Source organism: Alligator mississippiensis, chromosome 4 (assembly GCF_030867095.1).
Source record: "Alligator mississippiensis isolate rAllMis1 chromosome 4, rAllMis1, whole genome shotgun sequence".
In the NCBI taxonomy this organism is placed as follows: domain Eukaryota; kingdom Metazoa; phylum Chordata; order Crocodylia; family Alligatoridae; genus Alligator; species Alligator mississippiensis.
In genome coordinates, this window is record NC_081827.1 from 253,093,496 (window position 1) to 253,117,890 (window position 24,395).

The 24,395-nt window shown below is 47.7% G+C and overlaps 1 long non-coding RNA gene across 1 annotated transcript; it reads left to right on the forward strand.

Moving 5' to 3' along the window:
* The first annotated feature begins 2,890 nt into the window (after positions 1 to 2,890).
* Positions 2,891 to 15,751, forward strand: LOC109281325 (uncharacterized). The gene is made up of 2 exons (XR_002087931.2): positions 2,891 to 3,682; positions 15,208 to 15,751. It is a non-coding gene; the product is annotated as an uncharacterized LOC109281325 (long non-coding RNA).
* Positions 15,752 to 24,395: the final 8,644 nt, after the last annotated feature.

The window sequence follows — 24,395 nt, forward strand, 5'->3', positions numbered from 1 at the left end:
AACTTTTTGGGCTAAACTGCAGAAGTAAAAGAACGGACGGCAGCGGCATGGCCTCCAGCTAATGCAAATATGAATATTCATGATGCTAATGTTAGAAGTAGCCTATAGGATTTGAGGAGATTCTCAAGAAGGGGTGATTCCTGAGAAGGGCGAGGGGATAAGTATATGGTAAAATTGGGGGCTGGACTCGATGAGGGGGCTGGACTTGATGAAATCGATGAAATAAAATGGTATAGCTGTGCGTAAGTCATGCTAAGGATGAGCATAGTGAAGTGGGTAGATGGGTACAAGATGGGGAAGACGAGAAGACTCTCAGGTGTTGGCCATTTTAACTTCCTCTCTACCCATTTCTTCATATTTAGAAGAATAAATGTGATGTGTGCTGCTGACTCAGGCCTACTTCTCCTTCCTCGGTCAACTTGCCGTTGTCTTTGCCACTTCCTGTTCTTGATAAAGGTGGGTATGTCCTCATAGAGCCTCCAAAAACCTCCCTTCTCCTGCAGCTGATTCAGAAAAACCTACCCGGGTGACAATGTCGTGATTCTCACTGGGGTGCCATGAGATCCCTTTTAAGGGTGCCGCACAATATTAGCACCATTAGAGGTGCAAATGCCTGCATGTGATTCACAAGCTAAACATGGAGATTTCAACTAGGAATCCATAGTGTCAAAACCATTCTGCCCTTTGTCTTTCTAAGGTCTTTGCAACACAAGAATTCCTCTAGTATTTTTCTGCACTCAAAATGCGAGTGAAAATGAAGAGTTGGCATTTTCCAAGGTGTTCCTTGAACCTAAATATGAGTCTAAAAAGGGTGAGAAGCACCAATCGAGGGTGGCTGGGAGCTCCAGTGGGTATCTGCATCATAAGAAACAAAGACTAGAACCCAAATTGTGAGCACCTCAAACTTTAGGGAGCCTATTCCTAAACCAGATAACCAAATGATAAATAATCCCTGAATCCTGGAAAAGTTCAGGTTATGCAATCATAGGACATGAGGGTTGAAGGGAGCTCCGGAGGTCACATCTAGTCCAACCTCTGCTCCAAGCAGGACCAGCCCCAACTAGATCCTTTAGGTTATGATGAAGTTCTGTATCTAAACTCATGTCTTGAACTCACTTCTGATTTTCACACTAGCATTTTCTTGCTGTGGGCTGCTATTGGGTGTCTGAGCTCATCACAACCGGCAATGAGTGGGCTGAGAGGGTGATGATCCTGCTGCCAAGATGTAATGGAGCATGAGGATAATTTGAGACAGTGGTGACTTGATGTTGTTAATACAGGAGGAAGCCGGGGCAGTGGTCAGCAGCCTCTTGATTTCTCTCTTAGCATCATTCAGCTAATGAGTTGTTTCGATCATTGCTGCGATAGTCTAGTGCAAGGAGGCCAACCTCTTTGGCAGGCCTCCTGGATCCTCCCCGAGTGCCGTTCTGATCCCCTTCCCTGATCTCCTGCTCTGCTTTCTGCTTCCTTCCCTATCTGCCATGCTGCTCCCTGCCTTCATGCAAGATGGTTTAAAAATAGCTCTCAATATCTGCTATGCATTTTGCACAGGCATAAGGTGGAAGTCAGTGGTGATGTTAGCTGAGCTACCTGGATTAGTCAGGTCACGGATGGCACAACTCAACGGTGCTCAGGTGCTGTGGTTGCAAAGACTTCTGCTCCCACCTAGCACACAGACAAGTGATGCAGCTGCCATCATGTCCGGCTGACTTGAACTCTCTAGCCTACTCTCTACCTTTGATGGCCATGTCCAGTGGGGCCTGGGGGCCCTGACTTCTTCAGGAGTCATGCCCCCAACTTGTACCATTAGCCCCAGGACCAGACGCAACAGCTCTTCAAGGCTCATGAAGCATATGTTTGACCGCCCTGGCCAAAGCCTTTTATTTGCTCAAGTCAATGGCATTTTGCTCATGCCGTGGCCCACCCAGGAGAGCAAATGACTTCCATTTTCCATGTTTGCACATTGCCTCACATGTACTCAGAGTGGTGGCTTTGGCTTGTACGTGTTACCACAAGATAAATGCTCCTTAATAGTAATGGGAGTCCCTGAGGCTAAACCCATCGATGTCTGGTCTAGGAAAGCGGTGGACGATGAAAGCGCTCTGTCCTGCTGCAGGAGAAGTCCTGTTTTGTGTACACGTCCGATCCTTCCTGGAGATTTCCCTTGACTCATCACCGCCTACCCAAGCCTGCTCCAACTCGGTGGAGGCGGTTCACCAAGACACGACTCATTAGCCAAGCTCAAGCCACAAGGAGCGTCACTTTTCCTCGACGTGCATCACCTGACATCCCCAGTCCTGCCTCTTTCACATCCTCCCTTCCTCCTAATTACGGAGTTCTTGGAGAAGATGAGACAAGGCATTTTGAAGGAGGGGAAAAGGACAATCCCTCTTTCAACCAAGCAGCATTTCATCATGTGTCACAAGCTAAGCAGGACTGGCTGGCATTTGTATTGGAGAACTGCCAGGAACCGAATGATGGTGATTCACTAAGTGACGGGTGTTTTACTTTCAGCTGGTGTGGGATTTGGGAACTGTGCGGCTGGAAGATAAGATGCAAAGCCACGGTATGATATGACAGTGCCAGGTCCCAAAGCACAATTTTTACAAGAGCTGAGGGTTATCTTTACAACTATGGGGTACCAGTCGCATATGCTGTTTAGCAGCTAGCTTGTTTAGCAGCTGGCAATTCAGAGAGACCTAGAGAAATTGGAGGTTTGGACTAAAAGAAATCCCATGAGGTTCAACAAGGACAAGTGCAAAGTCCTGCACTGAGGAGGGAGTGATCGCCTGCACCGGGGCAGGCTGGGGGTGACGGGCTGGGCAGCAGAAAAGGACCTGGGGGGGCAGGGGACAATAAACCGGGCAGATGGCGGTCCGCTCTTCCTCCGTGACAGCTGAGTGCACACATGCCAAACTGGGGCATTTTTAAAAGGCAAGCATGTGCAAAAACCAGATCTGTTGCTGAGACCCCTGCTCACTCGAACCCACCCCATGCCTCTTGATCAGCAAGAGCCTGTGTAGCAGCACCCTTGCCTGCCGCGGCCTTGCCCCCTCCAGAACGAGATGGCTGCGGGCACCTCTAGTCCTAGGTTTCATTTCCCTTCTCTTCAAAAGTGACTGCAGACTCCTGGAGACACCTCAGAAAAGAAATTTCCACTCAATGGCCATCCAAAAAGGAAGCATGTGCTCAGTCCAGCTGCCCACAGGGGAGGTTACTCATCTCCTTCAGTCGCCTGAAGAAGATCTGGGATGGGGCTAGGAGGAAAAACCACAATCCAGTGGCTTCCCTGCTCCATGTGGGGGAGAAAACTTGACTCAGGGGGTCTGCAGTCCGTCAGGGATTTAATCAGTATTGCCACAGCAGACTGAGCGGGATGAACGGATAAGGAGGTCAGTTTTCCCAGGAGGGATTTACAACATGCTTCTAACATTGCCTTCAAAGCCTTCTTTGCTCTACCTGGTGCGGTCTTTGGCCCGGCGTACCCTAAAATATGTACCAGCCAGGAGCCGGGGGAGAGGTAAGCTGGGATAGATGCAGAGCTGCCAATTTGCAGAGCTGGGCAGCCGGTGTCAGCCCAAATATCAAGGTTTTTCTCTCTCGCACGACAGGCCTTTTGCCAGCTGGCTCCGGCTCCTTTCTCTTGCCTTCAATCAAGCATTCCCAGCTCCCTCCATCCAAGGTATTTCTCTTTTGAAGTCATTTCATTTAGAAATTCTTTCCCTGACAGTATTAATCTTCCCCCTGCCAGGCCATGAATAGACTTCTTTTTGTGTCGGGAGCAGGTTGCCAAAGGAAGGGGAGGGGGTGGCCTAGTAGACATGGCCAAGGGGGTGATGGTTGCCCTCCCCGATGGAGGCAACAGCTCTGGCAGCTACGGTAGGGAAATGTGGGGGTGTCCTGGGTTCACCACCTGCATCCTACAGCCAAAGTCACAATCTCGAGAGAGGTCTCTCTTGGGACACCCCTTCCATTCACTTCCAGCACCGTTGAGGGGACAGGATTTAGCCCCTGGAAAGACAGGCCTTGCTCTAGGACTTTCATCGAGACAAGCAGAAGGAGGGTAGATTTGCTCCTTGTAGAGGCACCGAAGTGTGCACGTACACATGCATAGCACACATTTTCATGACTTCATGAGATGAAGCTGACTTCATGAGTTCACCCACACACACACACACACACACACACACACACACACAGAGCACAAGTTTTCACGAGCTGATGCTCGTTTCAGGAGTGCACGTACACACACATAGCACATGTTTTCATTTCATGAGATGAAGCTCACTTCATGAGTTCACACACACACACACACACACACACACACACACAGAGCACAAGTTTTCACGAGCTGATGCTCGTTTCAGGAGTGCACGTACACACACATAGCACATGTTTTCATTTCATGAGATGAAGCTCACTTCATGAGTTCACACACACACACAGAGCACAAGTTTTCATGAGTTCACATACATTTCATGAAACACACGTAGCACACATTTTTATTTCATAGATATATAGATGTTTAGGGTCAGAAGGGACCTCAGTAGGTCATTGAGACCGACCCCCGCCCCGGGTAGGAAAGAGCGCTGGGGTTAGATGACCCCAGCCAGGTGCATGTCCAGCCTCCTCTGAAAGACCCCCAGGGTGGGGGAGAGCACCACCTCCCTTGGGAGTCCTTTCCAAATTTTGGCCTCTCTCACCGTGAAGAAGTTCTTCCCGATGTCTAACCTGAATCTGCTCTCCGTCAGTTTGTGGCCGTTGTTCCTGCCCTGGTGAACAGAGCATCTCCTATTCCTTGCTGCCCCCCACACCAATGAATTTGCAGGCAGCCACGAGATCCCCCCTCAGCCTTCTCTTGCAAAGGCTGAAGAGATCCAGGTCCCTCCATCTCTTGAAAAAAAACACCCCCAGCCCTAATGCATTGGGGTTAAAGCCACTGCCTGACTGCCACATTAGGAGGAGGTGGTGATGGCAATGAAGACCTATTAGCCCAGCAGTTTGGACTTGTATCTGGTTGTGAGAAACCAGGGATCAGTCTCCACTTGTGCCCCAGGGGACTTGAGCTCATGTCTCCTTCTCCCCAGCGCTCTCCCAACCCCCAGTCTGTAGGGTCTACCAGAGAAGCCTTTCTCAGTCTTTTCTTCAAAAGCCATTGGGACAGAGAGGTTGAGGATGTCTCGGTGGCCTGGTGGTCAAAGCAATTACCAGGGTTCAGCTCAGTGACTTCAGGCATCTGATCTCATGGCATCTGACCTATGACACTGAACTAGGCAAGGCACTAGAGAAGATACAGCAGGGAATATGAGATTCTGGTTGGAAAAAGACAGGGCTGAGTGAAGACAGAAAGGATGTGGACAGGTTGGAGAAAGCACTACTATTAAAGCACTAACTTAATGTGCAGTACCTAAAGTTACTGTGCAGTAGCACCGGTGCACGGTTATTTAGTGACGCTTACTGTGCATTAGCCTAATAACACCGCACAGTCGGCTGTTAGCATGGGTTTTGCCAGGACGTGCTACTGCGCAGTGTTATTAGGGCAATGTGCAGTAAGTGTCTTGTGTAGACACACCCTGTGCATCTGAGCAGCCTATCTGATAGAAAGAAAGGACTCAGGTGCAGTCGCTCCTGGAGTGCAAACCAGAGCAGGTATTCTATGCTATTAGCAAGGGTTCAAACCCTGTTGGTCTCATGGCGGGGTGTGTGGAACAAGATTGGGGCTGTTTCCAGCTCTCAGGCTGCTATGGTCACTGTCAGGATTAATCTCAAACAGTCCTTGCCCATCCAGCGAGATGGAGGGTTTGGCCACAGCAATCCAAGCATCTCTGTTTGCAGTTAGCCATCTGCACACTGCTTTTGGCAATGAGCCTGGAGAAGATGAGAAAGCTCCAGCTAGTGCAGTAGGTCATGAAACTAGTTATCGTTCAGCATTGGCTCCCCACTGGCTGCCTGTGTACGGCTCTTCTTACAACCCAACGCTCTGGGCTCAGGATTTACAAGGGGTATTTGTCTGCTCACAGTCCCAACTTCCCACAGCCGGCTTGGGACTGGCAACTCTTGACATATCCATCTCTCAGGAAATACTTGTCAACACAGGGCAGGGGAACGCCCGGTCTCTGTGTGCTGGACATGGAGTGGCTGGGACGTAATCTAACAATACTGCTACATAATCATTTTAGAAGTACTATTGTTGAACGTGTTCCTGAGACAGATGTTCTGACCCTATCAGGGTCAGCAAAACATTTATTATGTGCCATATAGTCTTTCTTGGGAACTGTCTCCAAGAAAAATTTATAACCTACCTGATTCCTGAAGTCCTTCCGCACAGGAAAGATGAGAATGACCCTCTTCCCTTTTGATAGGCCTTGACCTTGCAGTAATCAGCCGCTTTTCTTCTCCTGTTTGTCTGGGAATTTTTCTCCCTCCTCTTATAACTTTTTTTTGACTATGCAGTGCTGGTTTCGACTGCTCAGACCTGATGAAGAATGTCTTGCATGCAAACATTGTCAAACTCTATTCCAGCGATGCAGTTGGTCCAATAAAAGATACCAGCCTAAGAAATCCTCCAAGAAGAAAAGACATGCATCCTAAACCAGAACAACTCACCCCTCAATGGGCAAGGCAGTCAGCTTCGAGGACCCTATCGCCAGTCTCCAAAGAGCCGCAACACATTTTTTCGCCAATAGTATGAACTGCCATGTCCATGGTCCCTAGATAGCCCACGTGGGTTTGGCAAAGGGTAGGAAGAGTGCAGACAGAGAGGTCAACTGAAATCACCAAAGTTGATGTCATCCAAGGTCCTTTGGGTGGGAGAAATATGTGACTTGGAAATAATGGCCAGAGACCTGAGACATGGTGCATTCAAAGCCAACAGGGGCAATTAACCTAATTTCTGTGACTTTCTAGATTCTGGCTTTTTCATCATTTTAGAAGTCAAGGAACCGGCTTCCTCTTAAAACATCAGTGTCTAGAATTGCCTAGTGCCTAGTGAGCTGGACATAAAGGGTATTTTTGCCCTTGCCATTGACTTATTATGTGGCCTTGGGTAACTCGCATGGTTTTCATCTCCCTCCCTCACTTTTCATATATTTAGCTTGAGAGCTTTCCAGGGTAGGAATGGTCTCTTAAGCACAACAGGGCCCCCAGTCTCTGATGTGGCCTGAAGTTGCTCCCATTACACAAATAATATTAATGAAGAATAAATCTTATCTCTGGCAGCTGAAAAAGCTCAAAGCACCTTGAAGAAAACAAGGTTATATATCATCATGCGATAGACAAAAATATCAGAATCACTCTCATTCACTCATCTCTGCACCCCTAACGGGAAGCCAAATGATTTGACAAGAAGCAAAAAAAAAACCCCCCAGGAGATCTCCTGGTCCATTTTACATTCCTATAGCTTTTAAAAACCAACCCTCCTGAATTGATGTAATTGTTAAAGATTTTAAAAGGAGCTGAATTCCAATTTAGCTCCATTGTGTGTCAACTGGGAATAATTTCACTGGAGTCAATGGGCTCAATCCTGGCTTTGTTTTACATGGGGCTGTTCTGAGAGGGTGTAAAACCAGTGGAGGTGAGATGAGAATCAGACTCACGCACATTGAGGTGCAATGATCTGGGGTAGGGGGTGGGGGAAAGGGGTGCAAATGAGAACTCATGTGGCAAGTTGAAACTATGAAGCAATTTTTTTTATGGCCAAGAAATAAACCCATGAAAATCGGGGGTGTATTAATGAAAGTATTGATGGACCTTTAACTTTAGTGGTGCTACTGAGCACTACACACATGCACTCGCGCATGTGCACACACACACATATAAAGGTCTTTGCACTTAAACGTTTATTAGCTGCAATTTTATTTTTCTGCTTCCCACATACTGAAAAGCCATCTAGGGAGACAAGAGTACTCTATGCCCTGTTAAACTAGAGCATCTTTTCCCCAAAGGACTTGTGGGGGGATTTGTTTGTTTTGGTTCATTTTTAAACATAAGCTTTGCTTTTCAGGCTGTGGCTTTTGGGCAAGTCCCACCCAGTTGTCCAGATTTCAATGTGATCTGCAGTTCATTTCAAGAAGATCCATCTCCCTGCTTAGCTGTGAGCTGATAAAATGCATATGCTGGGATGACATGTCTTTGGGAGAGGAGTCACTACTGTTCTTTTGAACTAGGAGTGAAAAAGGATGCTAAGGTCAACCGAACATTTTCTCACATAGACTCACAGACAACGAGGGTTGAAGGGACCTCAGGAGGTCACTTCTAGTCCAACCCCTGCTCCAAGCAGGACCAGCTCCAACTACATCATCCCAGCCAAGGCTTGGTTTAGCCTTCAAAACCTCCAAGGGTGGAGATGCCACCACCTCTCTGGATAGCCTGTCCCAGTGCTTCACCACCCTCCTGGAGAGAAAGTTTTTCCTAATATCCAACCTCAACTTCCCTTGCTGCAGCTTGAGCCCATTGCTCCTTGTCCTGTCATCTGCCACTGAGGACAGTCCAGCTCCATCCTCTTTGCAGCCCCCCAGCAGGGAGGTGATGGCTGTTATTCAATCCCCCTCGATCTTCTCTTCTGCAGACTCAATCAGCCCATTTCCCTCAGCCTCTCCTCACCAATCAGCCCCTAACCATTTTCATTGCCCTCCACTGGACTCTCTCCAATGTCTCCACATCCTTTCTGTAGTGGGGGGCGCACAACTGGACACAGCACTCCAGATGTGGCCTCCCCAGTGCTGAACAGAGGAGAAGAATCATCACTTCCCTCAATCGGCTGGCAACGCTCCTACCGATGCAGCCCCAGATGCCATTAGCCTTCTTGGCACAAGGGCACACTGCTGGCTCCTGTTCAACTTCTTGTCCCCTGTCCCCCCAGGTCCTTTTCCAGAGAGCTGCTGCCAAACTAGTTGGTCCCTGGCCTGCCCTGGTGCAGGGGATTGCTCCCTCCTAAGTGCAGGACTTTGCACTTGTCCTTGTTGGGGGCTACAATATTTGCTGCCTTCTTACAGAAATAGCTTTTCCTTTAAGATACACAATTGCCCTCTGCCTCTTCCTTCCATGCATCAAAACCCTTTTTTTGCACAGATATCTCCTCTCCCCAAGCAAGGAGCCTACTAAGCAAAACATGGGAATCTCATAAAGGGACAGGAGAGTGCAGAGGTAAGTGAGGATATGAGATACACCCAATGGGAACAAGCCAGTGGGAACCCTTGTCTCAGACAACGGCCAATACAAGATGCTCCTGGGAAAGGCCAAACCATTGTGCAACCTGACCCCATTAGGGAAAGTTTTACCCTAAACCAATCAGTTAATGTCTTGAAGCAAAATGGATCGGGGGCTGGGGCACATGACTTATGAGAAGCTAAGGGAACTGAGTTTATTTAGTCTGAAAAGAAGAAGATCGAGGGGGATTGAATAGCAGCCTTTAACTCCCTGCAGGGGGGCTGCAAAGAGGATGGAGTTGGACTTTTCCCACAGCGGCAGATGACAGAACAAGGAGCAATGGCCTCCAGTTGCAACAGGGGTGGTTTAGGTTGGATATTAGGAAAACTTAATCACTAGGAAGGTGGTGAAGCACTGGAACAGGTTACATAAAGAGGTGGTGGAGTCTCCATCCTTGGAGGTGTTTAAGACCCAGCTAGACAAAGCCTTGGCTGGGATGATGTAGCTGGGGCCGATCCTGCTTGGAGCAGGGGTTGGACTAGATGTGACCTCCCAAGGTCCCTTCAACCCTCATTGTCTGTGATTCTATAAAAGGATGTGTTTCCCTTCAGTTTTCGAACCTGGTTGGTGAAAGTGCACGCACAGTGAGTACATTGACATGTCTCTCATGATTTGTTTTCTGAAACGTTGCATGAAGTTAAACTTAGACCATACTAAGGGCACGTAAAACATGAGTGTCCTCATATTATAGCTCATTAACTTGTGCTAAGTGCCCTCGGAGTGTCACAAAGTGATGCCACTTGAGGTGAGGACTAACTGTAGGCCATGCTACCTAGCTCATGCTATGGTAACTTCAGCCTGCTCCGCAGAGACAAAATGAGCAATTTGCAATCCTCCAACCTTCCAGGATGCACCACTCCCACCCCTTGGCCCTCCCCAGAGCAGGATATAGTCCAGATGTCCTGGGTCCTAGTCGCACCCCTGCTCCCCAGCCCTCTAATGGCAAGTCAGAACAGTGTAAAATGTTGTTAATCTTTATTAGGTGACTGCTCACAGCAGACTCGAACACCACTTAACCATGCACAGATTTGGTATGGTCTAAGAGACATGCATCACTTCACCCTTACTAAGAAACATTGCTTTTATATCCATGAACATCCTGCAGGAGTGAGTGGTGCAGGTTATCAGTGCATTGCTTTGAAAGTAGGCTCCATCACATCATATCTGCTTTTCCCTTCCCAAAAGCACTCGCAGCAAAGCAGTTTCCATCAGGAACAGCTGCACTGTGAGAACATTGCATTTGAAATGCTTTAAGAGGCAGTGCCAGATTATGAGGCCCTAAGCTATGTCCATTTTATGAGGCCCCATATGATAAAAGTAATCCACAAAAATGAATTTTCATGAAGTTTTAAGATGAATTCTTGTTATTTATGCACACATTTATGAACTCAATATGATTAATAACTGTGAAGCCATATATAGGTATATTTTTTTGTAATATTAGAATGAAAATGTCCAGTTTTTTTTCCTTATTTAGAGGCCCTCATATTGTGAAGCCCTAAACTGTAGCTTAAGCAGCTAAAGCCTAAATCTGGCACTGATAAGAGGGGTGGTAGGAGAAGCAATAGGCTTAGGGAGAGCAGCCGTGGGCAGATGTTGGGCGAACTGCTTCATGCGACCACCTCCTCTTGCTCATTTTTGTCATAAGCTGAAGTGAGCCGGGACTGACACGCATTCATTCATTTGTGCATGCAAGAGATGCAAACTGAGAGAGAAAACCTATGGTAAACCCTTGTTACTCCTTTCAGAAATATGCCTGAATCTAGAGATCAATGGGTTTCCAAGAAAAGGAGCTAAATTCTTCTCACATACCCAACAATTCCCGAATATAGGATTGCATGATGGGCGTGTGTCTGAAACTGAGGTTATCAAGGCACAGAAACCCTGCTTTTGTCACTGCATAGTTATCGGTGAGCCCGCAGGGCAGGCCGCGAGATGCTGCTGTAGCTTCGAATAACCCTTGAGCTCACATCCTGACCCTTGCTAGCTGGGAAAGTTTCGGCTTGTGGGATCGAGGCCCCGGCCGTGCCAACAGGCCCTCATCAGCTTGGTCAAAGCAACCTCTTGCTCTGCTCTCCAAGGAGAGACCGAAATGCAATTAGGCAAGTGGCTGGACTCTCGCAGGCTCACACGGGTCACTGTATGGAACAAATCAGCCTGAAGTAATACAGAACACATTGGAGATCTGCAAGTCATTACCCATAATGATTATTAGGAGAGGGAGCTGGCACTAAGTCTACAAAACCTTCTTCGCTCTCCTTCAGCCCGCCCCTTCCCCATTGCCTCCCTGGTGCTTTCAAGTAAAAAAGAGTCACTGGCACTTACTTTGCTTTTCTTTTGAGTCATCAGAAATCAGCTCAAGAGCAAGATGGGGAGGTGGAGAATGGCTAGGAGGAGGCAGGGAGGGAGAGCAGTCCCAAGCAGCTGCGCCGGGTCCCCTTGCTAGGGAGACGTACACCTGGGCTGGAAATAATGGCAACCGGAAAGGCTCAGGAAGCCCTGGCCTGAGCAGGCATCTCCTCGTGGCCTTTATCCCTGACCTCATGCAGAGGGAAGAGAAATCCTCTGGGAAGACACGCATTTGTCTGCATGCAACGAGCCAGCGGCAGCGTTTCCATAATGTCCTCAAAGGGTGGGTGGTTACCTTCGGTCTCCGAGCATCGTCCCCCTCCACGCCAGGTGGGGAGAAGCTGCCTGCCAAAACCCCTGGCTCTTTCCTCCCATTGCAACGGCGATGAGATTCCTTTTCCACATCATTAAAGCAGGAATGTGGACAAAAGCACTTGGAAACCTTTAATGCCCCTTGTTTTATTTTTTCCATGTCACATAAAAGCAAAGATGCACGAAAAATCAAAGCAGAGCAAAGCCTTGGGGACATGAGTTTTCTGCTGGCTATTAGCTAGCCTGCAGGAAAGCCTGGAGAGAGGTTTGACTCTACTACTAAGACCCTGAAAAACCCCACTCTGGGACTAGTTAGGGCTGTAGCTGTCTAAATGAGAAGAGCAGGGCAAGATTAATATCTTATTAGGGTTTTTCCACAGGGCTGTTACCATTTAGCAAGCAGAAGACATCAGTGATTCATTTCCCCAGTTGCAGGGGCAAGTGAGTTAACAGCTGGAACAAGGGAATTAAAAAGGATGCTCCTCCTTGCGAGAACATGTGTTTCCTGCCCAGGTATGCTGAAGCTGATGGGGCATGGAGAGGAAAGATGGCTTGGGGAGGAAGGCAGTGGACTGGAGACCTAGGTTCAACACCTGTTCTGGGCACGTGTTATCCATGCTACACATGGATCCCAGTCTGCGCGGCTCCAAGATGCAAGACAATACAAGATAAGCTGCATCTCTCGGCCTGTGTTCGTGAGCTGCATTTCACAAGTCACCTTTGCTAAGTCATTTCACAGGTTCCCTGGCTCTTTGCTTTGCATTTCTCATGAGCCTGTCACTGCTGCATTTGGGCAGTGACGATAGCCAGCAGGACCCAGACACACCAGGCTTGCCGGGCCCTTCACCAGTCGTTCCTTCGGGCCGTGCCTACGTGCTGAGAGGTTGGATTGGAGAGAAGGCCAAGGCTCACAGATCTCCTAGGGACTTTTTTTGCAGGAAGCACATCAAGGTTGAGTGCTTTAGTCATGAAGCTTGAGAAGGACCCATCCCAATCTCTCCGGCATCCTTGCTTACACCTTCCTTGTCATCCAATCTCTCTAAGGCTATTTTGCGGCATTTCTTCTGGCCTAACTTCTCTTTAATATGATTTGGAAATCCGTCTTCCTGGCTGTTGACTTGAGCCCCTGAACTCAAAGATGTGAGTCTCCTGCTCTTGATGGGTGATGGGTGCGAGGCTGAAGCCACTGGTAAGGACATGCATGGCTTCGAATGTGCTGGGCATGGTTTAAGGGACTACCACATCACACGGGTGTTGGCTTCATGTCTTCGGGGAGCAAATCTGGACCCTCCAACCTGATCCGAGGTCACCCCAGGGGTGCTTACACGGATGCTTTTCCCCTGGCTGGGCTGGACCTGTTGGTGCCACCTGTATTTTCATGCCATCATGTCACATCACAAGGAAGACACCTGCCAAGCTCCATCCCTTCATCCAGCCTTGACCTTTTCCCTTGTGTCATATCTCAACACCATCATAACTTTGGCCACCCCTCTGCCCCAACAAACACACTGCTGTGCCAATCAGAGTTGTGTTACTCCTTCAGGCCGTGCTTTTTGCAGTTTTCCTTATGCTCCCCTTGTTGGAAACTTCCTGAGACCTCTGTGGAGTCTCTGTCTTGGCCTGATCCAAGGTCAGGATTTAAGGATAGACGAGCCAATAGAAACATTGGCATACACAAGCACTGAGCGGGATTAGAAAGGCAGCCATGCCAGCAAAATTAGACACTTAAAACCCGGGTTTATAGCGCAGCAGAGACAAGATTTGCAAAGAGAAAAATGCTCGTTTAGATGCTTGGTGGTTTTTCTTGATATGCCTTGCAGGGCTCCTCTCGCAGTACACAGGAAAAACCGCTAGCATCAGATGAAGCAGGCTGTTGCCTACAAAAGCTCATGCCCTTATGAACCATTTAGTCTCCAAGGTGCCACCTTGCCCTGCCTTCTGCCTGACTTCAGACCAACATAGCTAACCACCTCTCTCTACCCGGTGCATGGGAGAGGGAGGCTTTAGTTTCACGTACGTGTTGGTTAGTACCTGAGGCTAATGAGCATGCAGCGACCCCATGGCTCTTCCTACCTGTTGAGGTCTTCCAAGTAAATGTACCTCTGGTCCAAGCTATGTGTTCAAGAAATGACTGAGGACATGCTGAATGCCCCCCGAGCGAGACAGGAGAAGGAGTTGTGGTTGTTCCTTCACCGTGTTCGATCATTTTGGTAGAAGCATTTCTTGGGATTTGGGGAGTGGGTTGGGTGGTTGGGTTTTCCTTCTTTTAGTCGAGGCCATTACTGCTCTTTGCTTCAGTGACCCAAATGCTCCCTTCCAGCCTTCTCCTACCATCAACCTCATGCCATTTTCAAGCAAGGCAGAATTGATGCATGGGTAAAACAAGAAGACCGGACACCAGCACTGTTGGGTATCGGTCCTAACTTGTTATTTATTCTGGTATGGTTTGGAAGAATGGGACCTAGGGTGCTTGGCGCTGTAGAAGTGCTACTTTAGGATGCAGACAGTGGAACTAATTATCCCAAATTAAAGGAGTGGGAGGATTACTATACAGAAGCTGGTCAGTGGTAATGGTTTCATGTGACTGCTCTTATCCCATGATAAGTCAAAACTAAATGGTTAGACAAGGTTCTTTGGGTGAATCTGATATCTTTTATTAGACCAACTAAATAGTTGGAAAAATTCTTCTTTGCATGCTTTTGGGTATAAATACCCTTCTCCAGGCTGAGGAAGCACCTGCAGTTGGTGCATGCTCTTCATGGTGGCATTTATCCCTGAAAGAAATAGGGCTAAATTACCATAGATTAGCTTCCATTTATGATGGGAAAAGAGCTGGTATGTGAAACAGTTACCACAGCATACCTTTTCATCTATTTTGATGCTTAGAAACACATCCGCCTTTATCACACATAATGTAACCTTGGACAAAACACTTCTCTCTTTTTTATGCCTCTATTTCCATATGAAGCAATGGGGGGGAAAAAGATGAATTAAGGGTGTTGCGTGAAAATTGTTTTCAATCAAATAATAATACTACAAGAACAGTTACATCCATATTTTAAGCAATAGTACTCGGGGGGCTAGAAGATTTTTCCTCCGATACGTATTCAAGGGAAAAAAGAAAAGTCTTGAAATACCTATTCAGTGAGAGCACTGCACAGGTTCACGCACGATATATAATAGCAATGTGCAGAAAATGAAGGTAAGTGGCTGCTCTTTAGGGTGGAACAAATGCAGCTTCTTCCCCGTAGGTTTATCGAGAGTGCAATTGTTACCATATTTCAGCCTCTGTTTTATCCCTTCCCACAGAGTCAGTTCTTCTCTTATTCACCCTTGCAGTATCTTCAGTGGTTATAACACCCATCTATTGCTCATGAACATGAGAGATGGTCAACGTGAGTCCCCCAGGCACAACGGAGGCAGGAGCCTGCACTCTCTCCCAGACCGTGCATCGGTGACCTGCGAACAGAAGATGTGCTCATTAGACCAAAGAAACATGACAGCTGGAGTCCGTCAACTCAAGATGACAAACCACTATCATTACATGGTGCAAACGTCCTTATCCTTTCTGTGGGCAAGGAAATATTACCTACACGCTCACATATGACAGCACCCTTGGGTGTACAATGATGCTGCTTCAATGGGGGTGAAGAAAATGAGTATCAAAAAAGCCTTGATGATAAAAAGAAACACTAGACACTATTTCCAATCACTGAAAATGGCAAAACTTGGTAAGCCATGCCTGAAGTTTTTTTTTTCAGTCACAAATGCAAATTCAGTGCTGATCGGCAGATGAAATATTTATCAATGGCAGCAACTGCTGCAATAGATGCATATGATGTTGGTCTACGTATGTTTGAATAAACAGACTGGCAGGATTGCAGAGAGTCTACCTATTACAGGTACAGAGATGGCCCCTAGTGCCACAGCATCTGGGTGTCATGGTGCAGCACTCGACATACGCCCATTTTACAGCTGAAGAACTAAGGAAGTGAAGGGTTGCATGCACAATACGGATCTGAGGTGCTTAAAGTGGCCCCTGGGAGGGAGTTCCTCATCCAAATCCAACATAGGGATCCTTATCGCCCCCAGGCAGCAGTCCTGAAAACACCTCAGAGACCTCTAGGTCCCGGTCTAGATCCCATCCAGGCCTTGACATTGCTGAGAAACTCAGGGATTGACCCAAACCTGAGGCCTGTGGGATTCACCGATGAGGCGTTTCTCTGCTTCCCTGACCTGTGGGGCCCTAGCAGGCACTCGCAGAGCACAGCTATGTGTGTCTCCCGGGGCAAGAGGAATAAGAGGTGGGTTCAAGACCCTGAGGCAGGGGAGGGATTTGAACCTGGGTGAGTGGTCCAACCATGGAGCTATTAGGGGGAAGGGGTCAGCACCTCCTCCTCTGGTTGGGTTTGTGAGAAAGGGCTGGCTTAGACATGTAACTCCAGGAGAGAGCTCTTGGTTTGAAGACCCACAAGCCACGAGGTACCTCAATGATACCATCCTCCTCAGTGTTTCTTCGTGGCCCTTTGACGTAGCTCCCTGCTTACCAGGTGGCTTTTGTGGGCCCACTCCAAGGGATCTTAACACCCTCACACGCCAACGTGTGAAGCCGAGGCTCCTTCCTTAACCATGGCTTCTCCAAGGCAGCAAGGGAACCAAGCCCTTGTTGCTGGATCTAGACTGAAGTGATTTGCCCAAGGTCACACAGGAAGTCTGTAGCAGAGCAGGCATTTGAACCTAGGTTCCTCACACCCACGTCTAGCATCCTAACTGATTTCCTCTCCAGCTGATTACAATGAACGCCACGGTCTACACCAGATGTTCACGAGGACTTCTGGCACTGGAGCGCATGCACAGCCTAGCATGACTGCTGGATCCAGTAGCATCCCTCTGCACTCACACAAGGCAAAAGAAATTAAAAACTCATTAGTTAATTTGTATTATGAGGAAACTTCCCCTGCCTATTGCAGCATTGTCCTGTATCTCCCTGCAAAGCATCCAGTGACCACCGTCAAGAGTAGGATGCTTGGCTAGATGGACCTCTACTACAAGCTCCTATGTTTGTGCCAGGCTGTATATGGCCGGACTGCTGGGAGGATCCGTCTCACCAGCTGCAGGGGAAAGTGAGGCAGAAGGAGCCAGCGGGAGCCACTGTGGGCACGGCATACGGCCACAATATAATGACCCATTGGCTTCCGCTGTGCAAAAGAATATGCTGAGTAGCCAGGGGATTTTTCAAGCTCAACGAAAACTTTCCAGTTAAGGAGGGGTGGAAAAAAAGGCCAGGCATCAGTTCGGGTGATTAGGCGCTGGGGAAGTTTCCTCTGCCAAACTCTCACTCCAAACCATTTGAAATGGCCTCTAAGGCCAGAGTGTAAACTGCTCTGCAGGGAATGCTAGTTTGCTCTGTTAGCTTGGAAACTCCTTCCATTGTGGCTATGGTCAGAGCAGCCCATAATAATCAAAATCCCAAATATCATCAGTGGCAGCTGGGTGCCTCTTTCTAGGCTTTCCTCAGGCTCCTACCCTGCTCAGCTGGCTTCTTCCAGCTGGATCTACTCCTTCTTCCTGCACTGCCTATGCCAAGTGGTCTCCCTGGGCACCACTGCTTCCAGTCTAGGGTGACCACCCATCCCTATCTGGGTGGAACAGTCCTGGAATGGGAATATCAAGCCCCGATCCCAGGCTACATGCATCTGGGACAGCGTGGCCCCGTGCAGGGATCTGGGCTTCTCCTTGCAGGTGGGCTGCGTTGCAGCCTGCAAGGGGCTGGTTGGGGCTGCAGGGAGTGGGATGCAGGGGTGCCAGGTGCATGTGCATGCCTGTGTACATGCATGTGGTTGGGAATACAGCCAGGTAGCAGGGAGAGCAGCTCCCTGCAGGTAAGTCTATGGGGGGGGGGAGGGAAGGTTGAGGCCCTCTATGGTGAGGGAAGGAGTGGGGCAGGGGCTGGGGCACAGCCCAGCCTGGGCAGTGCATGGGGGGTGAAGTGGGATGGAGTTATGGGTGGCTCATCCTGGGGGTGGCATCCTGGGGGTGGCTCCCTGCTGCTCATCCTGGGGGTGGACACATGCCCGCCCAGATTTGTGCATGAAACGGTGGTCACCCTACTCCAGACATGTGCTCCTGACCAGCCCTCAGTGAGCAACCTGCTCTCCTCAATGGCAGCCGGCTGCTTAGCTGAGCTGCACCCCTTCCTCTCTGCCGGGAGCTCAGCCCTGTTTACCTACTGCCAGACAGAGATCTGGCCTTGCTCCTGCTTGCTTTACTATAAGGGCCCTGCTACACATTGCCTACACCATGCAATGAACTGGTAAAGCGCGCAATAAATGTAGACCAGCCACACCTGCAAAGTAATTATCACACAATTCACTGGTTAATCGTTGTACCAATTTCGGCGAACCACAAGTGCAAAGTAAGGATCCTGTAATAACAATGACTATTCTGGTATAAAATGAGCCAACCAGCTATAAAGTTAGTGCTTGAAAATGTGTAGCTGGTTTCTATCCAGGTTTAACATGAAGGTGTAGCAGGGCCCTGATGTAGCTGGCCCTAGCTCGGCTGTTCCCAGCAGAATGAAGCTCTACCCTTCTGTTTTCCCATGTTAAAGTAACAGAGGTCTTGACCCCCAGATACAGGCAGGTCTGGGAGTAAAAGTCACTGCTGCCATTGACTCTTCTCTGTCCATCATGGTTCCACCATAGCTATTACAGGCTGAAAGCAAGACTCCCATGTTTCTGAGTGCATTGCCCAAGCTTTCCTTCCCAGAGCAGGTCTCTCAGGAACCTCCAGGTCAAAGTGTCTTCTATATTTGGTCTACAGATCTTTCCCCACTCCCTAAGAGCCCCAAACTCCCTCAGGGCTCTGCAACTCAAGCATACACTGCCAACCATCAATAAATGACCTTGCATTCAAAGCTTATCTTTCCTTTGTTCTTTCTCCTCTCTCTGCTTTCCCCCTCCATATTCAGCCTTTAATTGGGGCTGTCTGGATATGTTAGTGGTCCAGCTGGCTGTGCTGCCTTTGCTGCTGCTCTCCATTATTTGCATGACAGAGTGTGTGTCTACACATGTATTTAAGCTTGCCTAAATTTAATGTGCATTAGCTGAATGTGCATTAAGTCGGTTTAGGCTGGTGTCTACACATGCCGGCGTTAAGCGCATTAACGCTGTGTGTGGGCTGACTTGGGACTAAAGTTAGTTCAAAGTCAGTCCGCACGGACAGCGTTAGTGCACTTTAATGCATCTACATGTGCATTAATGCGCTTTAACTATTTGTGCCTACATTTTATATCTGCATTTGCAGGTATCGAATGTAGGTGTGAATAGTTTAAATTCACCATTTTAAACTATTCATGTACACCATGTAAACTATTCTATTTACACCATGTAGACGTGTGCCCTTAATGCACATTAACTTAGGCTAATGCGCATTAAAGTGTCATGTGTAGGCATGCTCAGAAACTCTGAGATTAGGCCCTTTTGTGCAAGGTGCTGTATAGATGCTATTGAGAGAGAATCCCTCCCCCTCAGAGGTATTTTGCTGACAAAGGGAGTGAGGCTACGAGGAATGAAAGGGTTGAGAGTTAGAAAAAAAATGACTATTCACCACAACCACTGACTTCAGTTTGAGTCCGGAGACTTCAACACCCTTGAACGCCACCATGTCCTGATTGGCTTACTCCAGATGACACAGTGAGTTGATTCCCAATCTCCGGAGGCCCGGTGTGTGGTCACCTGATGCATGAGCTCCAGGCCGTGTCTCCTGAACACACACACCTCTGTTCATGCAAGGGAGATAACCCCTCTGCCGGTAGCCATAGACACCTCTCTGATACCAACCCCATCCAGGAAAGCACCTAATAATTAAGAAGAACATAAATAGATGCATAATTGCATACATTCCCCAAGGACCATGATGGCCTTTTATGTGACCACTTCACTGTGATGAATACTGTTTGACTAGTCAGGCTGGAGATCCAGAGGGACCGGCAAGCCTTCATATTTCTTTATCACAGAGTTTACCACCACCTCAGTGATGACCCATTTCTGGTTGAGACTCTGGTACTGATGGCCTTTTTGGTAGGCCTCCTTCACTTCCCATCCCCTATCCAGGAAGCTGCATCCTCATTCACAAGTTGAGCGGAATCAACTCTAAGCAAAACGGTTGCAAAGCCGCTGGCAGGATCTGTTTCTAATTAACCTTCCCGTTCACACAGCGTCAACCCTCTTAATTTTCTCCCTCTTTTCTTTTATTATGATTATTACAGTGGCACAGTGTGGGCTGTAGATGCTTCATCTGGATTTCAGAGAGAGACAGGGCAGAAGTGGGAAGAGTCTGGGCTAAAATAGATCATGCTAAAGGAGGCATCGGGGGCATAAAACACAGCTGCGAATGGAAAGGGAAGCCATCTCTCGCAGAAGGCTAACATCAATGAAGAAATCCAACATTGCTTTTTGACTGGCCAGAAATGAAAAAAGGTGGGATTATTGTGTTGTTGTTAACTGTCCTGTTTGCACGTATAAAACTTTGATGATATGCAAACCAAGCAGGGTAAGTTGGCAGTTTGGTTGCGGGTTCGGCAGCTCAAACTCAACCTTAGGTCCCCTTATGGCTTTAATTCCAGCTGCTAACCCAAGGTGCCTCCTCTTTACTGGTAACTTAACCCAATTTAGTTAACTTGGGTTGGTCAACTCAATAATATACCCCAATGAGCGGGGCACTCTAGGGAATTTATCTAGGTGTAACAAATGAATAGGCCAAATTAAAACGAGTCTTACTTCAGTTCACTACTGGTTGAAGACTCAATGGACAAAGCACTGGAAGAAGGATGGGAGTGACCAAGTTTGCACTGGTCTTGGGATGGGAAGCATATGGTCTAAGAGTCCTCTTGTAACTCTAGTATCTATGGCTCTGACCCCAGGGATCTTCTAAGTTTTTTTCATACAGTTTCTAACTCCTAATTCAGGTAGATTTGCACCTGCTTTGCTAGTGGAAATATTGAGTAACAACGGAGTCAGGTCCTTTAAGGTTAAGGTGTGTGACTCTATGTGAGACACGATACAAAAGCAAGCTATGTCGAGTGATGCCACAGGAGCAAAGGAAAGGGAAAACACCATCACAGGTGCACACTCCCATCCCTCATCCCCCCCGGTGTTGAAAGCCTGAAGAATATTTAATCTGTCATAATATTTAGTTTTAATTCTTTTCAAGAAGGGGGATTACTCCTGATCTCTGCTTTGTCTCAGATGTGGATTAAAGAGTGTAATGTTATCCCATTTAATGTGTTAACCGTATGGGCTGCAATTTCATGGGCAATTAGATGACATAGGAAAGGTTCAGTCAGCCAATCAGAGCCCCAAAGACCTTTATTCCCTTATGGTCTAAGCAGAAAGCTTCATTGACCCAGTTGTGTCACATCACTCTTCTACAAGCCTCCCCTTCAAACCCAGCTAACAGCTCCATCGGGGACACGTGGGGGCCCTCATCTAAAGCAACAATCTCATTTCCTATTGTCCTTGGAGGAAGAGCAAGAGGATCCCTTTCCACCAGAGCTTGGAGCCTGAATGGAAACGCTTTGCACAGCCCGTGTTGTCCAAACGTCCAGCCCGTCCATGGATGCAGGTGCCAGATGTGCAGGCTTGCATATGCATCCTGCGGCACATGATCACATTGAGTTTATTCAACCCGCTACCTTCAGCCCGTAGTCCATATTCTTATTGGCTGGTAGGTGGCACATCAGGATGATCTGCTCCAAATGACTGCCTGCTCAGCAATTGCTTAGTTCCCAAAACCACACCATCGGTTTCTCTGTTTTGAAGGAATATCGCAAGCTTCTCCGATGGGTTTTGCAAACACGGACTCATTTGTTCTTAGTGCCAAGCTCCAGCATTGCTCACCCCAGTGTCTAGGTCTTGTTCCAGCTGGATAACTCCATGCATCCCTTTCTAACCTTTCAGCTGGAGGTGGTGGTCTTCATTTCCTTTCCTCTCCCGCTGTGAAGGGTTGCTCTGGGCTCCCGAACGGCTACTCTGCCCCATCCTAGGTATGAAAGCGTTTCATCTCTGGCGAAAAGGATATCTGCATACACCATATATTCTCACATACCATATAGCCCAGAAAAAAATGACACCTTGTTTTTAGAAAGCCAAATGAAGGAGAGAAAAAAAAAAGGGTGTTACTTTCCTTGAAAATAAGTATTTTTTTTTTCAGGGGCAGGGAGGGGGGAAGGAGCAAACACCTGTGGCGGCATTATTTACCACTTAGCTGAAGAACATAGTAGAAGCCGGTGACTCCTGCAGGATCAGGCCCTCTGCTCCCTGCATTACCTCATTTAAAACACTCCCCCCAATTTCCATCAGCTGGGAGGAAACATGCACGTCATACTTGAGAAAATACGGTAAATAGCTTCTCCGGCACTTGGGGATGAAAGGTTTTCTAGATAAGCTGTTATAGACAAGCCAAATCTTGGAGCTTCTTATTAAGGCAGACCTCCTGCTCCAGGCACCAGGGATTTGGCCTCTATATGGAATTGAGGATTGGACTCAACAATGAATATGCTTAATTATAACAGCACTACTCAATTCACACAATTCATGCTGCGTATGGAGGCCTCTACCACTGCTTAAAGGGAGAACAGAAGATGGCTTGTATAAAAAAATGTTTTACAAAAAAATCCCTCCATATTTAATGGAAAATGAATTGGAATCCACAGGACTCCTGGCTTTATATGTATATAAATAATTGTGAAGTGGAAGATAAGGGCCCTTTGATCTATATACCCTGGCACCTGAAGACTCATAAAGCAGTGCAGATAAAATAGCAAGTATGCTGGCTCAGTATTTCAGTTCCTAGCAATTCACAATGATCAAGGCCAAGAAAGGCGAATTGTTCTGGAAAAAAAAATAGAAGCGGGATGCAAAGGCAGTGGAAAAAAAAATAATTTCAAATTATACCAGGATGGACACTTAATCCCTTTAAATCGGTTGTCTTCTAACGACTCACCAGAGACAGATTGGAGAGAGTCTAGCAGATGGCAACAAAAATGGTTCAGGGCCTGGGGCACATGACGTGTGAGGAGAGGCTGAGGGAAATGGGCTGATTGAGTCTGCAGAAGAGAAGACCGAGGGGGATTGAATAGCAGCCTTCACCTCCCTGCAGGGGGGCTGCAAAGAGGCTGGAGCTGGACTGGTCTCAGCGGGGGCAGATGACAGAAGGAGCAATGGGCCCAGTTGCAGCAAGGCAAGTTGAGGTTGGATATTAGATACAACTTTCTCGCTAGGAGGGTGGTGAAGCGCTGGAGCAGGTTACCCAGAGGGGTGGTGGACTCTCCATCCTTGGAGGTGTTTAAGACCCGGGTAGACAAAGCCTTGGCTGGGATGATGCAGTTGGGGCTGGTCCTGCTTGGAGCAGGGGGTTGGGCTAGATGTGACCTCCTGAGCTCCCTTCAGCCCTCGTTTTCTATGAGTCTATGAATCCCAGGGCTATTCATACATACACACATAATATCCTGACCTCCACAAGCACGGAGCCCTGCATCACAAAACCCAGTGGCATGGTTGAGTTTTTGCACAGACAGGGCCAAGCACTTGCAGTTCACAGGAGCAGTTAATTTAGCAGACCTCCTAAAATGAACAGTGATTTGCAAGTAGTGAATGACTGGAGCTGTCACCTTGGGAAATGCTTCCCAAGAAATCCAAGGCCAGCATAAAAGTCCTCCTAAATTAGCAAAGAAGTGACAAAAAAATCTGTTTTTAGTGGGAAAAGAGGCTCAGGTAGTCTCAAAATCAATCGCAAGAGAGGTGGTGGAGTCTCCATCTTTAGAAGTTTTTAAAACCCGGGTAGACAAAGCCCTGGCTGGGATGCTGTAGTTGGGGCTGGTCCTGCTTGGAGCAGGGGGTTGCACTAGATGTGACCCCCTGAGTCCCTTCCACCCTCACTTTCTATGTTTCTGTCATTTGAACTTAGCTGTCGGAGGGAAAGAGAATAATGCAAAAAGAGAGGTATCTTTAACCCCTCCTTGCTTTTGCATGTTAAGCAACAAATACCATAGTATGAAGTTTCTATAATTGAGCTGTATATGTGAGCTAATGATTTCCACATGCTTTGTAAATGTCTAATATATACATCAGTGAACACCAACTAAACATCTGCAAATCATGCTTTGTGTGGCTTTGCACAAGGCGACGTAGAAAAGATAAACTTTGCATTTATTCTAATGTCAATGTTGATACATCCTAATATTAACGCCAGTTCATATGACTTTTCTGGCTAACTATACTGCTTTGTACATTATATTTACCCGTACTTTCTTTATTTGAAAAACTGTTTGAGAAATACGCCACAACTCTTTATACGGATATCAAAACCAAGTGCCATTTTTTACAATTGGGACAACCAGAGCAAGTTGACCTCGTTCATTCACAGAAAGGAAGTATGAAATGTTGTGTGATCACAGGACAGATCAGTTCAGTGCCTGCCCACTCGAATGATCAGTAGCTGTCGTTACCATAAGGTGGTTCTGAGGT